Here is a 16,103-nt window from a genome sequence, read left to right as displayed (position 1 = left end):
GTCTGTTCGGCTTCCATGTTCTCGGCAGACCCCCTCTCTCTTCCTCTTACAACGGTAAGCGGAAGTTGGCTTTCGTTACTCCAGGATCGGGATGCGCCAGAGGTTGCGCAGTAGGTTACAGTCCACGGAAATTAAACGACTCCCGGTAGGGCTTATTAACCAACAGCGTTTACAGACCCGATGTAACTTCGAGTAGTTGCGTATAATCAAGTTTCAAATAAATAGCAACTCACCCACAGTCGTAGGAGAAGGAAGCAGTTCATTAATTTAAGTTACTATGAGGATTAAGTCCATATCTCGCAGGGAGATAAAGTGAAATAATTTCCACGGAGATAGACTCCAACTCGAAAATGTCAAACAAGGAGACAGTGTTTTAATACTGTCTCAGCCTCCCGCCCAGAAACCACACGTACACTCGTACTTTATGTTACACATACTGCGGTGGTCCAGAAGTATACTAAATTTTGGTGAAGGAGTCCATATGAGTAAACGACACACCGAGATAAGTTCACTTCCATGCACTCCCTTAACATGATTGCATTATGCCTCAGGAACGCCAACATACCAATGTATATGCCTTCCAATTGTAGTTAGTACCTTTAAACCCGATGCTTGCTTAGTTCAGAAATCACAAGAATAATAAGTCTGTTGTACTACACCAGCCATATAACCAACATGTTGATTCATAGTTCACATACAGTAGATATGTATTACGATGAATACCCGGAATTATCTTCTTCAAAAGAAAATTAATTTGCAAGATCTTGGTGATTTTCTTTTACCATAATTATATCACTTCTTTACCCGAACATGTTTCAGTTAACGAATGGAAAATTCCCAAACATCAAGTTTAAACATTTTGAGATAGTAATAGAGATATTCTCAATCTTAATATCAGTTTTATTTATAGAGTTCCCATTTACCTACTAAGAAATGCAATCTTCTTGTTTCAATATCAAGATAAACGAAGATTACCACCCAAAAAGGAAGGAACGCAAGGGAGCAAGGAACAGGGAACAAGAAAGGATCATAAATTGGTGTATGCAGAACTACATGATACCCAAGATCCAAGTATTAGCTTTAATTTAAATTTTTAACTTGCGCTCGATTGAACTAGGGCCCGAGTATACCACAAAAATACCCCAAATAATGCATAACACAGGCAGAACCAAGGTAACCAGAACCTTTTTTCAACAGGTAGAACAAAACAGAGGCAGAACTTCAACACAGGGAGAAAGCAAAATTCTAAATTTCACAAATACACCAGAAAAGATGCAAATGAATATCCAACAAATGAGGTTCAACATACCATATACACCATGCATAACCAAGATGAACAAGAACAATGAGAGGCAACCAATACACAGTCAATTAGCAAAGTTACAGGTAAGCGAAAATAGAACATAAAATATGGAAAAATCCAAGGCTAAAAAGGTAAACAAATTCATAGCAAGGGAAGAGTAGGCAGGATCGGTTGGAGACCTCTTAAAGATCATTTAGATGGAGGGTACGCGTTTCAGTTTGTCATCAACAACAGACCAACCAACCAACACCAAGCTACCAAAACTTACAGATCAAAATTAAGTACAACACAGGACCATAATTAGCTCCATGGAAGCAACGGGACAGAAATAGGGACAGGAGAAACTCAGGAGGGAACAAAATCTGGAATCAGGTAACTAACCTACTGCATGGAAACAATCACATTTCATTCCACAAAGGGACACCCAATCAAATTAAAAGGAAATTTAAAACCTCAGATCAGAAGACCCCAAAATGGAAAATAACGAGCACTGACCAACACAGCGTACACTACCGGTTACCCAATAAGGTCTCAGCATTACCTGGTCTAAAAATATGTGACTTTCCGATCACACTGTCGCTCTACAGCCAACAGGTGCCTCCCCCTATCTCCCAGGGGAGCAGGCAAATAAAACATAAGTGGCAGAATACGAGGCAAGTCCATGGAAAATGCTCACAGAAGCATGAAGAAGGCAGTTCACAACCAATAGACCCCATAATCAATTAGCAGGAAGATTCCAGTACCGACTAAGAGAATCCTAATCCGTCCCATACCAGAGTAGCAAACTCAAAGCACGGTAAGATGGTCAACACCAATGTCAACAGACACCAAAGAACCACTGAGAGAAGAACACCATAGAGTGGCAGATAAAATTTAAAATGAGCATTACAGAAGAACCAAAAACAGATACGATGACATCAGATCAACCAGAAATGCATGGAGACAGGAAATGAAGAAACCATGAAACACGAAACCAGGAAGTTACAACAAGGTAAGATAGTTCCAAACGAGAAATAAATTCATGCGAGGGGTTATTCCCAAATCTACAGAGGCACAAGGTAAGACATCAAGGCAACACATCGCCCCTACCTGACATGCCATAACCACAATTACACACACTACAATAATAATAGTAAAACCATAATGACTACCCCAAGCCACGTGTTAGCCCTTAAAGGGATTAAAGGAATACACCATCCTCAACAACATGCTCAGTAATCAATATGCAAATCCCAAAATCAAACTTACGGTACCGTACACTTTCCTCCAACCACAGGATCACGACCAAACCATTACAGGTTAAAAGGAACTCAGTCCTCAGGTGTTATGACCCTACTGCATCACTCAACTCCAAAACAATAAGTAGATAAGGTAAAGGGTTTCACAGAACTCACAACTCGAAATGGAACTAGGCAAATAAAGATAGGTTAAATGAATTTCGCAGAAGAAATATACCTAGACACATAATGACTTCAACAGGGTATCAAGTCAGGTATGCCGAGAACTACCAAATACAAGAACCTCCATATATGATCAAAAATTTACATCAGGATGACAAGGTCACAAATTTCAGACAGAACGAGCTAGTTTAATAATTCCGCCATAGACAATTCATCAGCAGGAACACTTGAGGCAGGTCGCACCGTACAAATACTTCCAACCAGGTAACAAATACAACCGATAAAAGGGTACCAAACACAATGAAACAGAGAACCACATGCAATCAATAGTTGGAAAAAGGGTAAACAAGCAAAGACACTAAAATGTCCAGGCACGTGGCCAACAAGTCACCAACCCAATCACCGATTAACAGAGTTCAACTATAGCCCATAACTACCCAATAACAGATGACATAATGTAACATGCCTCCGTCCACCACCTAACGACACACCAAACCGACACCAACCACAAGACAGGGTAAAAGTGGGAACCACTCATGCAATAAGCACAGCCAAGTCTCGCAGCTAGGACAGATCAGCAATCGCACAGCAAACATGGAAACACATCACCACCGACTGGTTAAATAAAACATAAATGATGACTTCCAAGTAGATATAAGGCTCTACACTTTAAAGTCAAGTTCCGCTCGGGACTAATGGTAACAAAACAAGGTTAGGAAATATTTACCAGACAAGGTAAAGGTAAAGAATTTCAAGGTAACAACCGGCCCAATGTAAAGAAACATCACAGGCAGGATTAATTTCAAAGTTCAACAATCATCAAGAATTAAGTACTCGAAAGAAACAGGTACAGGCATGCACACAATCCCATTTAGGCCAAAATAGGTAGCAAGGCATAATTTCAATCGCACAGAGCAAATAACAGTAACACATACATGCCAATCACATAAACCAGGAAAAGTTTAAAACGGGTTCATAGGCACTAACGATGGGAGGATACGATGAAATGCCAAACAGATCAGCAGTAAATCACACCCATACTGACCAGGCACAAGGTAGACATGCCAATAGATTAAGTACATGCAAGGTTCGCACGCTGTTAGCAACGCAGTAGGTAAAATCAACAACGATAGTTTCTCGCAGAATGATTTTAGCACAGTCAAAGCATCATGTCAGGTAAAATAATTAAAATAATAACAAACCTGGGAAGCAAAATAAAAGGTCAGGACAGATAATGTAATAAGTTCCCAGAGTACAGGCCAACGATCATAATCCAGTAAAACAAACAACGTCACACGCAACATATCCGAGCAAAAGCAATAACTCGATTAAACGCAATTAATTCCAAAACCACAGATTAAATCATTTTCGCAGGTAGACCATGAAAATACTGAACAAATAACCACCAAGAAAATCACAGAGTACACGGCAAAATGTGGTACACTCGTAGCCCAAAGCCAATCGATTCGTGCTCAAGTGTCGGTCATTTCACAATTTTTTAAGATAAATGATGATAAATTCAGAATTTAGAGTAATTGATAAACTTCAAACTCACCAATTTACGAAGAAACAAGAAGGGAATGATACAAGGCACCTGAAAGCAGTAAGGCAGGCAGGCGGGAAACACACGAACAGCAGCTGGTAGGGCAATACCAACATCACGTACACAATCCAAGAAGGTAGCACACAGCTCGACAGGGAACCGGACAAAACACCCCGAAGATATTAACATGAAACAAATTTTTGTACAGTTAAACAAGATGAATGCATTTCCTTTACATTTTTTATAGATATCTTAACATGCCTTTCATTACCCAGACACACCTTTTAAAACCATACAGTGACAACGTTAAGGGGATGCCAAGAGGATCAGCTACAAGCCGACGAAACACAATAACACAAGGGTCAACAAACAGGCGAGCAATTCTGAAGGAACAGCTCGCATACCGCCCAGAGCGAAGTGAAAACAAATGACAACCACGCTCTGCTACCACGAAACTGTCGCACTTAGAGCAATTAATAGCATAACTACCCCAAGTGACAGCACCAAGTGTCTGACCGTGTACGAAAGGCACGGTTCAGATAGGTGGAAACGTGCTAGACAAAGACCAATGAAGGAAAAACAAAGGCACTTACCACTAGAGAATTAAACAGGGCCCCAAAGGAGCGAATAAAATACACCTGGTCATCCCAAATTTTCCCCCCTTTTAAAAGGAAAACACAAACACCTTGGGGAACAAAGATATTTAATCAAAATAATAAAAAAGTAAACAAGAAAGTAATATCCTCGCTGGAAAATAATAAAATTAAAAATTGGAAAATACTTAAACTAAAAGCAAAACCCTACGGTCGACCGTTTATTAAGAAAATGATAATTTAGTTCTTAAAGGACCTTTTTAAGATAATGCAGATTTGTGAAACCACACCTCAACTCTGAAGATTTCTTACGACTAAAAGATTTCTTAGTACAGTACCAAAGTTATTTTTTTAACATCCTTTTAACCTCCTTTAAACAGAAAACCACCTTTTAGGATGTGTCAAACGACCCCCTGCAAGGATGGGTAGGTATTACGTGCACTTTTCAAGAAATCAAAATAATAATAATAATAAGCACCGAAACACCGGGAGGGAAAATGACCAGAAGGTAAAATTAAAATCACCAAGAAAAATGAAATGGACCAAGAAAATCCGCGGAGAAGGTAGAATACATCACCGGCACATCAAAATACCAATCATCAATCATCACAACCAACATCAACAACATTAGCATTCCCATGGCAACGACCAACAATGGGTCAAGGGGAGGAACGGACCAATCCCAGGCCGCAAACAACAATAGGCGTAAAGCAACAAAGGACCAAGAAAACAGACGCAGAAAATAACCCAGAAACCGGAAAATTAAATTAAATTAAGTTAAATTAAAATAAAATCAACCCGAGAAACACGAAAGCAAGGAACCGGGACACAATGTACACGTAACACCCACACCCCTGAAACGACTCGCTTGTTAAATTTTTCAGGTTAAATAATACCTTTTTAGCGCAAAACTTTTAAGCCAAGAAAGGTCATCAATAAACCCTAGGTTACCCAATTACATTATTGAAGAATCCAAAAATTACTTTCACACGGTACGCAAGCCCCAAATTAACAGACATAATTACATATGGTATAATTTCCAATTAACAAGCCGAAAGTTTAAATTTCCACAAGGCAAGACTTAGTTTTTTTTTTGATGACGCCAGTTACATGGTTCCGCGCGCACTTTCTTCACATAGGAAAATTTTCAGGTCTTTCACCAAAAATCAGTAAAGGTTTAATTGTAACAACACTTACAGTTTCTTCCAGATGAAAGTTGTGAGGACGGCTTCAGTAGCGTACACTACTTACTTACTTCAAAAACATAACATGTAAATTCCAGACGAGGAAAAAAATTAACCAGAAACTTGCAGAAATCTACAGGGCCAAAGCCCCGTATATATCACTTAGCCAGGCTCGAACATTTTCGGTGAAATTATCTCCTTAGGGAGAGAGAAACCACACACGTCCATCTCTTCCATGTCACCAAACAGCAATGGCGATTTCCCAAGATTCAGCAGTCCCGGCACCAACGATCACATGTGCGCAGAGGCAAAGCGCCTGAGTGGAAACGTAGCTCGCGAGGTAGTACATACCTACGCCACTAGAGTGCAGGAGAATACAGTCAGGCACCGAAGAACGTGCATACAGTCAATTATAAGGTTTGAAAGGAAGAAATAAAGAAGCGGCGAACCACTTCTTAAGACACAGTTTTTCCACAGCCTTTAGGCTAGTTCAAAAATATTTCCCAAGGGGGAAAAAATTGTTACGCAGGTAACATCTTAAATGTACAATATCGAGGGTATGTTGTAAAGAAAGTGTTCTGATAATACACAATATCTTATTTTCTGAGAGGAAATCTGAATTACTTCAATGCTCAACTGGAGGTCTGTAAACTAATCAATGTTGAATACATAACAGCGCATAACGGGATACAATGATCTCTCGGTAAACAAACTCCGGACAATGGTATGCGTAAAATATTGCGTCACCTGATGGCTCCCAACGGTCTAGTAGCACAAATTACAAACAAAAAGAAAGGAGAATCATGTTTGTACAGCTCATGAGTTTTATAGAACAGAGGCCACACATTAAACTGTCACCGAGTTGGGCTGAGTGGCTTACAAGGTACAGCGCTGATCAACTCGGTGGGTTCGATCCTGGGTCAGTGCGGTTGTATTTCGAGGTGCAAAAATACACCCTCTCATGTCGGCAGATTTACTGACTTGTAAAAGAACTCCTCCAGGAGAAAATTTCGAAATCTCGGCGTCTCCAACACTGTAACTAGTTAGTGAGATATTTATTGAGAGGCTTTTCCAACACGGTGGAAGACCGACAACACGGACATGTTTGTAACACAGGATTGCAGAGAACGATATTTGCAAGACATATCTGAAAACTATTTTTATTTTTCAGGCACACAGTAGGTAGGCTATGTACCTTGTAAAACGCAATACTTTTATAAAAGGTAATACCACAGGTAAGATGATGCAAGGGCAAGCGACCTGTTGTGACAAACACAACGCTCCTGGACGAAGGTGACACAACAAGCACACGAACTTATTTGTTTACAAACAGTCGCTGTGTGTCGTCATCACTGTGACACCCATCTGCAGAGTTTACAAACACTCACCGAACGTGCGACGTAAAGCAAAACTGAAACATTTAGATAACAACGGGACAGTGACTGTATATTGTACCAAATGCACTTCACCCTCACGTTTTACGCCCAGTCAATGAGAAACACCTGCAGACCCGTTGAAGATATCGGCAGTCTGCTTTCAGTCTCTTAAATGGTGTTCAGGAGTCCCCATTTTCGTGAGACATCGGTATTTTTGGACTGGTTTTATCCTCCAAGAGAAGAGTGTTAAATTAAGGAAATTCATGGGTGTAGTTGTTTTAAACGTACGACCATTTATTTGGGTGCACACCAGTATTCAAAATGACACGTCTCTTTCCTTTGCTGAATGGTCAGCTTCCATGCCATCGCTTCAGAGAGTCCCGCGTACGACTCTCGGGCAGGTCGTGGATTTTAATTGCGTTTGGACAATTCGTTCGATTGACTCTTGTGTTCTTCCCGCTATTTCCCTTTTCATGTAGACGCAAAACACTCAGGCCTGGCGCACACTGGGACGCACGCGAAGCAGCTCAAGCAGCAGATTTTTGTAATCCACACAAATCATTGCACCATCGCAAGCTGACAGAGCAGAGCAGGCCGGTTCTGAACCTACTTCCGCCTAGCACGCGCAGTCTTCGAAAGACAGTTTCCTGCGCACGTGTCGCGTAGTTATTTAAGAAATGGAGGAGAAAATTACCACAGCCGTTCGGTCTCACCATGTTTTGTAGGTACTATGTGCATCATGTGGACTGCAAAGCAGTATGTACATGCATCGTGAGAAAATGGCTGAACAGAATTTAATGAAAATCGGTATTTAAATTCGGGGAATAAGGCACTACAGTCTAGGCTATAAATCATTTTATTCACGCTGGGTAACACGGTAGTTTAGAGGAAGGCCTAAAATGTAATCCACGGAGCAAGTGGTCGTGCGGTTAGGGTCGCGCAGCTGTGAGCTTTCATTCGGGAGATAGTGGATTCGAACCCCACTGTCGGCAGCCCTGAAGATGGTTTTCCGTGGTTTCCCATTTTCACACTAGGCAAATGCTGGGGATGTACCTTAATGAAGGCCACAGCCGCTACCTTCCCAATCTCCCACCCTTCCGTCGCCGAAAACCGATGTGTTACTGCGACGTTAAATAAACAGCAAAAATAAAAACAAATTATTGTAATCCGCAAATATCTATGAAACAATCCGTGACCCCAGTTCCCGCAACATAGAGTATTTAAGACAAAGATCTAATGCTGATTACGGACAGCATCATCGCCGTCATCCATCATCACATTTATGTGAAGAGATAAGTGCGGAAAATAATTTATCATGTCTTGTCAAATATAAATGCATAAGCGTTCACAACAGATTGTCAATGTTGATTGATTTTAGTATCTTGTGTCTTGTGGCAACTAGATGAAAATCGAGCAGTACATTTGTAAATACATATTTTCTCCCTCTCCCCCACTCTGATCCTATTAATGAATTTACCATGCAAATTGGTCGTGCGGTTAGGATCCTCTTGCAATGAGCTGGCATTCTGGAGATGATGGGTTCGAACCCCACTATCGGCAACCCTGAAGATGGTTTTCCATGGTTTCCCATTTTCAGACCAGGCAAATGTTGGAGGAGCTGTACCTTAATTAAGGCCACGGTCGCTTCCTTCGCAGTCCTAGCCCTTTCCTATTCTATCGTTGCCATAAAACCTATCTGTGTCGGTGCGACGTAAAAAATATAAAATAATCATGAATTTAGATTTTTTGCTTAGTCCATATCGCACCCATAAGCGAATGTGCATAATAGATGCATAAATTAAATGTTTAATAATTCGCATATGGGAATACTGCAGTAGGCTGGGAAAAGCTTGCAGTCTCACAAAGCAAGTCAGGCGCCGTTCAGACTGAAAATATATCCACAGAATACGTCTTAAGGCACGAACAGGAAGTAGCTAGCCTGAGTGGTACGTCCAATTACGTTTTATGATGCCGACGAGAAGTGGAAACTTTCTATCCCGTTCCCACGTGAATCCGCACATCGGAATGCGCGCTGCCCAGAAGAGCGAGTGAGAAACGAATAATGCCCGTCATCCCTTGGCAGAAAATGGCAGAATCCAAACTACTAAGAGCGCGAACGTCTCAGCCAATGACAAAATTGCAAATTTTAATGTCTTGTCATAGCGGGAATCTACAGCTAGTATTTCGCGATTTGGTGCCCGAAGTAGCTGTGAAAGATTGTGTCCTGACTTCCAAACAATATCTGAGGATTTATCAGTGCAAAAGTGTGGTTAATCAGTGGTTAAATAAGAAATTTTCAATTTTACATGGAAGAGTGGTATCGCCCAGGAAATGAACATTCATGGCGGGAAGGCGCCATACTCTTGCAGAAAATAGAGCCAGTGACGCGCGCCGTCGTATAAATTAACCTGTCATCGTTTCTCATAACGCAATGTAACACGTAAATCGGACCAAAATTAGGAATGTTTAGAACACATTTCCTAAAATTCTAACCTACGGACGTATGATAAATCGGTCCCAAGTGCAGAATTATTACGCCACGTCCCTTCCACAGAACTATTTTCGAAGTGGGGGAAGGACAGTTTACAAAACCGACGACACCAGTGTGGTGAATCTCAGTCTTGTGAGAATTCGCAATCTTGTAAGAATCTTCAGTCTCGTAAGAATCTCAGTCTTGTAAGAATTCTCAGTCTTGTACAGTTGTTGGCATCCGAGTGAGTAGTGTATTTACTTGTGTGAGTAATATCTTAGCCAAAATGAACACTTTGACAAACTTTCATTCAACTTTAGTTTATGCAGAGATAATCAGGCAATTAAATTAACAAATGACAATGGTAGTAATATTCTCAACACTTGCCTTGAATGAACTTATAACGTGCTAGGACCGGAATGAACATAGAATCTCTTCGTAACACGTAGCTGCATAACATTTTCCCTAGTTCACGTGTAGCTTGTATATTTTGTGGAAAGGTCATATTTTGGAGGACGATTATTATAAAAATTCTCCATATATCATTGGGAACATTACATTTAACTTTTCCACACTCTCATAGAACTATTATTGCAAGTGAGATATTTGGGAGCAGAATTAGTCAAGCCAGTTACAGGACTTTGTTTTCGCTAGTGGAATGCTGCAGCACTAAGACCTTGAGTCCAGTGTTATGGTCAGAGAAGGCGAATAACCAATAATCCTTTACACGAACAAACTGAGATGGGTGAGAGAGACGACAGTAGGAGGCTAGGCAGGTAGCGGAGTCCAGACTTTCAACTTCACGTCAGGTGCTCAATGCAGTGTCATTGAATAATCTTCATTGGAGTGTTAAAAAATGCGAGTGCTAATATAAATATGGACGTGTGCAACGGTATCGTAAAAATGCATCAAGTTTGTGCGTGTGACCTCTTGGAAATCCACCTCAGCTTGAAGATGGAGTACTAAATTCATCATGACGGAGTCCGGAGGGTGATCTGACCTGCCTCCAGCACAAATAAGGTATATGAGCAGAATGTAAATATGTAAATATATAGGACTATGAACAATCGATGATCAAAAATGTAGTTTAGAATTTTAGATAGGACTGTAAATAATTCACGTGTTGGATGGTATTAATTATAGTTTGATGTCATTTTCATTTTTGAGTTAAACGTGAGACTACGACAATTATATTTGACGATTCGGAATATAAATGCCATAGTGCCGCAATAATAGTAATTATAAACATTAGGATCGTAATAATAATAATAATAAATAAGTGTTAGCGAGTGTTATTTGCGTAGTTTCCTTAAGTAAATGTTTTTCATATTATTTCTGGATCATTTTGAAGTAAGTCATTTTGACATATGAGAATCCTATTTTACTAAGAAATTAACATACAGTGTAGTGCAGATTTTAAAGTGATAATAATAATAATAATAATAATAATAATAATAATAATAATAATAATAATAATTGTGGTAATGAGTGTTATTTTGTTGACGTTTTGATTTTTTAGATGCCGCCATGTTAGTTTAAATGTTTGCTTTTGCTGCTAGCGCATCCAGTTTATTATTTCATGTTATGTAATCATTATTCAGATGACCGTTTTCGGTAGCTCTCATACTTTGTGTTTCCCGACGATATGGTTGATATGCAAAAGTTAATTTCTTTATGTAAACGTGGTTACACATTTCGATAGCCGTGTTTTTGAGAGGCAATCTCGTTATTTCAGTTAAATAATTAGTGACAGGAAGCCATTGATAAGTTAGCTCTGATATTTCACAATATATGAAACGGTAGATGATCAAAATAACGAGCAAAGTAATAGTAATACCCCTGATGATCTGCGTTTAAAATGGAAAATGTGATATTTGGACCATGTCATGAATAATGTCGTAAAAAGGGATGTGTGAACGACATAGTTATTTCGCCCGCCTGATCCGAGCGAGGCCGTACTATGAGTTACTACGTCGCGAATATTGATGAATGAATAGAATTGAGAGATGAATAATTTAACCGAGGGTGTTAAATATGCGACGACATGTATGATGGTTGTAGGCGGAAAGCCTGTATTGTTTCAAATAGTTTTCAGGGGAAAACAGATGCTCGGAAAATATGCAAGTTAGAGTCCGAGGTGAATTGTGAACAGAGCGACCGATCAATGTGTGTTTCGGCAGTCATGTATAATCATTGATGACATGTAATACCAATAATTATTGTCCGTAAAGATTGAGTAGTGTCATGTCCAGACATTTTTGTCTGATGTTAGAAGATTGCCATCAAATTCACATAATTTGCTACTTGAATCAGGGTAATATTTTATACTTCGATTTTGCGCATTTTTTTATTTTAAAATTTTATTAGGCTGCGATTTTTGGGATCTGGATTTTTGTTATAATATCCTTTCTTTGTATATATTTTGTCACCGTATTATTTTAGAATCTGATGATACGTGAATAGTGTTTGTATTTAATTTATGTAAATAAAATAGGTGTAGTCAGGTTATTTTAATTTCAGTATTTCTTGGGAGCAGTGTTTCTCCATTGACATGTTCATTTATGTAAATAAGATTTCATGTGTTAGGGTAACAGATCATCGATTAGTTCATAGTCAAAACCATAGTAGTGGTATGCTCATACTATAAGACAGTTAGTAATCACCAAGCCTTAGAAATCCACTACATTTCAGTTAAGAAAATGAAGCGATCTTTAATAAGCAGTTGTATCACAAGTGCCGCAAATGAGTTAAATAAATAAGATGAAATCTGCCTCCATCTAGAGTTGGTACCACACAAGTATGCATTCGCAATGAAAATGCAGGCAGCGGCAAACTAGGTAAAGTTAACGATGTAAAGGAGTCGCTTTCATTTGAGATGTAAACTTGAGGCACTTGGCCTAATTAATTTAAGTATTTTAAGCGTCCAGACTATCACAGTTAAGTAAATAAGGTTTAACAAATTAAACGAGTGGTGGTAGCACTTAGATGTTCAGTTCAATAAATTTTCTTGTTTTCAGCCACGAGTAGTTTAAGTATGTGGCAGAGGTTACATAACGGATAAAGTACCATGTTCATGGTTGTTTTGTTTTTCTTTCTTCTTTCATATTGTCACACATGGTTAGTGTATTCTACTATTATTCTAGAGTTGGGTGTTTCCCAACTAAAGTTGAATATGGGTTAAATATTTGATAGACACCTGAAAGTCAATGTCAACTGGATGAATTAACAAATTAATTAATTAATTACTCAAATTTATTTTGAGAGGACATTTTCCAAGGTATTGTAAATCATTTATTCAAATGAGGCTGTATTTCTGACCAGTGTTTTGAATGTGGTCACGTCATCGTTATGGAGACAGTGGTTCGATGTAATCCAGAATATTTAAATTTAATCGACCTTCAGTCGAAGTTTATTAAGGCAGATAATTAACTTATTGTAATGCAGATCTTTTAATTGTTTTAAATTTTAATTTCATTTCAAATTATTTATTTTACACAATTTTACTTTCATTTTACACTTTGCAAATTTTGTTAAATAAACCATTTTATTTATTTCAATTTTAATTCAGTCTTTGGGTACCGTCATTTAATAGTTTAGTTTACCCATCTTTCATTTCCTCACCCCCGATCGACGTGTGGCCCATCAACCCGAGGGATCCAAGAACGCACCACCCCTGAGGAGAAGAGTCTACATGAGGCGGTAGGTATTTTTTAAATGTCATTATTTGCAGGAGCAGCCGGTGCACATATCAAGAAAGAAGACCACCGCATTGGGTGCCTTAAGAAGGGCACAATATGAACACCGAACATCGCTAACATAGAAATATTGTTCAGTCTTGTAAACTAGCGAAGGTGGTTGTTTTTATTGCGATTGCCTTAAGGGGAATAACCACGTTGCCGTCAACACAAGGGAAATTGTGAAGGTGACTATCAAAATGAGAAAAAACACGAATGCTTGAAGAAAAAAAGAGCCTTTTTATACTGGATGCCCCAATATCACAGAGTCTAAAGAAAACATGTTCTTTCTGAAAACCGACGAGACCCCGCGTAGCAATGTACGCCCGGCCTAAACACGCAATATTCGCTTCGGCCACCGGGGTGAGGCACAAGAAGAAACGTAGGATGTTCCTGAGCAGCGTCGTAGTCACATTACTCGATGTAAACACACATTCCACTGTTAGGGCATTTTGAATAGTCCCGGCAGTGAGAGTCACTGAACGGAAACCAACTCACTACGAGTATTTGTTCTATCGAGCAATTATGACAGCACGGCAACAATTAACTCTTGCAGGAGGAACAGAGTATGCAAACTGAGTAGACAGCGAGTATGAAAGATACACCGTTATGAACAATCCTGCAGAAAAATACAGTTTTATTTTACGAGCCTCTTACTACCATTTAAGAGTTTGAAAAGAGAAGCTGGAATTGTAGCCATATTATGTAAATCTCACGTGCGTTGTCGGGATTTCTGTTATTGTGGTCGTCTTGGTGGGAAATACAAAAGGTCACAACGGGAACAATTATATTTCCAATGACTTCCCTATGTTTTTACTATTATTTCAGAAAATGCTAGTTCTTTTTCGGGTGTTGTTTCCCCAGAGAAGGTAGGCGACCATCATGGTCTCTTCTTGTGTAGACGTTAACAGCTGGACAGTCCCTCCCGGCATCATGACACTGTAATCAATCAATCAATCAATCAATCAATCAATCAATCAATCAATCAATCAATCAATCAATCAATCAATCAATCAATCAATCAATCAATCAATCAATCAATCAATCAATCACCTGTCGCCCAGGTGGCAGATTCCCAATCAATATTTTACCTAGATTTTTCTTACACGTTTTCTAAGAATCCCCAACTCCCCTTTAGCCTCCAACTGTATCTTCCTTCCTACTTTTAAAAGCTCCGCTCAAGCTTATTCTTCTACTTACGCCATTCCACGCGAACTCTCCAAACATACCGCATAGTCGAGCATCTCCTCTCCTTACTCCGTAGTCTTCTCAGCCCAGAGTTTTCAACATTTTCGTAATACTACTCTTTTGTCGGAAATCACCCAGAACAAATCGTGCAGCTTTCCTTTCGATCTTATCGCGTTCTCGGTCCTGGTGTGAGTCCTATTCAATTGGGGTCTTACCAGAGACCTATACGGCCTCTCCTATCGTTACTACAACCCCGAATTACCCCCACAATCATATGCAGAGATCCGTGCCCATTGTGTGATTACCCCAATGAAGATAATTCCTTGCACCTATGTACCTCAGTGTTTCCTGTGAGGTACTGTCACCCCATGAACACAATAATTTAAACTGAGATGACTTTTCCTCTGGGTCAAAGTTAAAATTTGACTAGCGACAGCTGACGGCAACAGGTAAGCTGATGATGTTACATCATACAAAGAAAACAACACTGAGTCAGCTACGTAAAAGCAACAAAACCTCAACGCTTGTAGTGTGAGATTTTGAACACAACATGATCGTTCATTGTACCTCAGACCAATACCGTGTATAGCTACCTCGGGCCCAAAGAGTCCAACTTGATTTGGGGAAGATTATCTCACTCTTGGACAGCGGCTTCAGTCAGGTGCTGCTCTCTTTAGTTCATGTCTGGAGAATATGCAGGCCACGTAATTCGCTGCATGCCACGCGTCTCACTGAACCGATGGACCTCTTTGGCTCGTAATATCCACTCGCCCACAGTGAAACTACAGATGTTATCTCTGTATACCAAACCAATCATGTTAGCCTGGAGCCACTCCAGAACACGTCAGAAACAGAACACCCTTCTCTTACCGGATCGTCTCTGTGCTATGGGTCCAAGTAACATCATAAATGAGAAGAGCGTAAATTCCATCCTTGATGCCGGGCTCACACAAGCTGCCCTATTGTGTGGTTTAAGAGGAGCTTTTAGCGCAGATCTCCTTGATATCGCACTGTGTAATCTGACACATTCACTACGGAGGCAGTGGGCCTACGACGTGAATACCGATGATCCTTGCGAGATGTCGATCAGTAACCGGTTGTCTCTCCCTGAACTTTTAGACATCACTCTCATTCACTCCAACACGAGTGGCGACATTCACTTGTCCCCATCCTTCTTACACCAATGTTACAATTCGAATCCGGTCAGTAGCAGAAATGGGAACTCCTGCATTGTTTGACTGGCGTAGGATGCCTACTATAAACATGTTTGAGGCACGGTGACGTCACCATGTGAAACCGCAATATGCAAAGT

Source organism: Anabrus simplex, chromosome 4, assembly GCF_040414725.1.
Source record: "Anabrus simplex isolate iqAnaSimp1 chromosome 4, ASM4041472v1, whole genome shotgun sequence".
Taxonomy (NCBI): domain Eukaryota; kingdom Metazoa; phylum Arthropoda; class Insecta; order Orthoptera; family Tettigoniidae; genus Anabrus; species Anabrus simplex.
This window is presented reverse-complemented; position numbering follows the sequence as displayed.